Source organism: Labrus mixtus, chromosome 16, assembly GCF_963584025.1.
Source record: "Labrus mixtus chromosome 16, fLabMix1.1, whole genome shotgun sequence".
In the NCBI taxonomy this organism is placed as follows: domain Eukaryota; kingdom Metazoa; phylum Chordata; class Actinopteri; order Labriformes; family Labridae; genus Labrus; species Labrus mixtus.
Window position 1 is genome coordinate 750,418 of NC_083627.1, and position 2,388 is coordinate 752,805.

A 2,388-nucleotide genomic window follows, 5' to 3' on the forward strand; every position below is an offset into this window, starting at 1 on the left:
TCTCTCTCTGTCTCTCTCTCTGTCTCTCTCTGTCTCTCTCTCTGTCTCTCTCTGTCTCTCTGTCTCTCTCTCTCTGTCTCTCTCCCTCTCTGTCTCTCTCTCTCCCTCTCTGTCTCTCTCTCTGTCTCTCTGTCTCTCTCTCTGTCTCTCTCTGTCTCTCTGTCTCTCTCTCTCTCTGTCTCTCTCTGTCTCTCTGTCTCTCTCTCTCTGTCTCTCTCCCTCTCTGTCTCTCTCTCTCCCTCTCTGTCTCTCTCTCTGTCTCTCTGTCTCTCTCTCTGTCTCTCTCTGTCTCTCTGTCTCTCTCTCTCTCTGTCTCTCTCTCTCTCTCTGTCTCTCTCTGTCTCTCTCTCTCTCTGTCTCTCTCTCTCTCTCTCTGTCTCTCTCTCTCTCTCTCTGTCTCTCTCTCTGTCTCTCTCTCTCTCTCTCTCTCTCTGTCTCTCTCTCTGTCTCTCTCTCTCTGTCTCTCTCTCTCTGTCTCTCTCTCTGTCTCTCTCTCTGTCTCTCTCTCTCTGTCTCTCTCTCTGTCTCTCTCTCTCTCTCTGTCTCTCTCTCTCTGTCTCTCTCTCTCTCTCCGCTCATTGTTCTCTCATTTTGTTTGCTTTAAAAAAAAAAAGTAGCCCGTTAAGAACCAAAGAGGATTGGTCGGATCATCGAGTAAAGAAAAACCTCAACACACGACCACACGCTTATTCTCCTCACAGTCGGTGCTACTACTTCGTCCTAAGTTGAACTTCGGCGCAGCAGCAGGGCGGGAATCGAACAAACACGACTCGAGACCTGACACTCAACCCGTTATATCCAATTTCTCACTTTTGCAACTTGAGGGTCGAACATGTTGCAGCAGAACACGGTGACTTCATCTTTAGTTTTGTCGTCTTTGGTTGGCGTGCACAACGTTTCGCCCAATCAGAGGCCACGTTTGAATATAATGAGGTCATTAAAAACGGGATGTTAAAGGCGCTAAAGTTTCATTTTGAATCAACGTTAGTCCAGATGCTCGACCCCTTCGAGGCATCACCGCTACATGAGCTCTGATCACACCGGCATGTCTCGGTCTCAGGCCGGGCGGATTGCAGATTTAAATCAAGACCGGTCAAAACCACCGCTGATCGTCTTATTTTCCCGTCATTAATGTGATTAGAAAGAACAAATCATTTAAATTCATTTTCATTTTTATCCCCCGATTATGGCCGCAACTTTCCCGGTGTTGGTGATGATTGTTCAGAGATATTTCTGGTCTAGACTCGATCTGGGTCCCTAAATGTCTCGGTGGTCTTGGAGCACTCTGGTCTCGGGTATGTCCTGGTCTCGTTGGGCGTGTTCTTGACCACGACGGTAACGGAGGGTATGGCGGTAGAATCATGTTCAGAGGTGAATATTCATGTTTATGAAATTTTTGCTCAAATAAAAAAATAAAAGAATAACCAACACTTTTTTGTACGATGTAATCCGTTCAACGTCTCATCAGCAGTTTATAAACGTCTTTAAGAGTGGCGGGGGGGAACCACGCCATCGAGAGGTCATTTGATCTTGAAGTGGACGTTCATTTTTAAAAAGTCTGTTCAGTCGATGGAGAATCTGGTGCTAAAACATCAACTTTCACTTTGCAATATCTCATGCGTGAACTTTTCGTAAATCAGGAGGGGGCGTAGGCAGCAATAACATTTTGGCGTCTGGACGGTGAGGGCAGCGGCGCCTCCCGGGAGCCAAACATTTGTGAGAAACGTCATCAAGTTGTTAACGTAAACGCTGCGGTAGTTCAAACACAGCGTGACCAGTTTTCTAAAGACTCTTGTTTTGGATTAATTACGTCTGATTGACCTGAAGTTGGCGGCCGTTCAGTCCTCGCCGTTGGAGAACGAGCTTCGGTTCATGAAGTCGTCACACGTCTGTCGGCATTGAAGTATTCACGGTAAAATCCTGTAAAACAGACTGAAAAACGTTTTTGGTCTTCCTGCTCTGCTGCTGCTACACTAAGGTCAGACAAACCGCCCCCTTTGACTAGCTAACCCCCCCCCGCCCCCCCGCTGAAACCTAACCTGACCACGATAGACCAAACTCAGACCCCGCAGCTGAACGTGGGAAACCGGCGGCCGTAGGTGGCGGCGCAGGCCTCTCTCGTACTTATCCTCCGAGGTCATGTTGCTGCTGTTCTTCTGGATGTTTTTGTGAATCCATTGGACGCTGTGCCCCGCCTCCTTCCATCGCGCCACGGTGGAGGAGTGTGTAAACACAGACGGCGAGGCGTTGGTAGTGACCGTCTATTACATCGTTAAATCCCCGTTTGGGCGCATTTAGAGGGCAAAGAGATCAAACTGGACAAATTCAAATCTCTCTAAAATTCAAATGAAAGGTCAATCGGTTACAATTAAACAGAAAACAAGAAGT

The 2,388-nt window shown here is 47.7% G+C and overlaps 1 long non-coding RNA gene across 1 annotated transcript; it reads left to right on the forward strand.

Annotated features, from left to right (window-relative positions):
- The first annotated feature begins 1,081 nt into the window (after nucleotides 1–1,081).
- LOC132991142 (uncharacterized) lies at nucleotides 1,082–1,988 on the forward strand. The gene is made up of 2 exons (XR_009676143.1): nucleotides 1,082–1,850; nucleotides 1,932–1,988. It is a non-coding gene; the product is annotated as an uncharacterized LOC132991142 (long non-coding RNA).
- The last annotated feature ends 400 nt before the right edge of the window (nucleotides 1,989–2,388 follow it).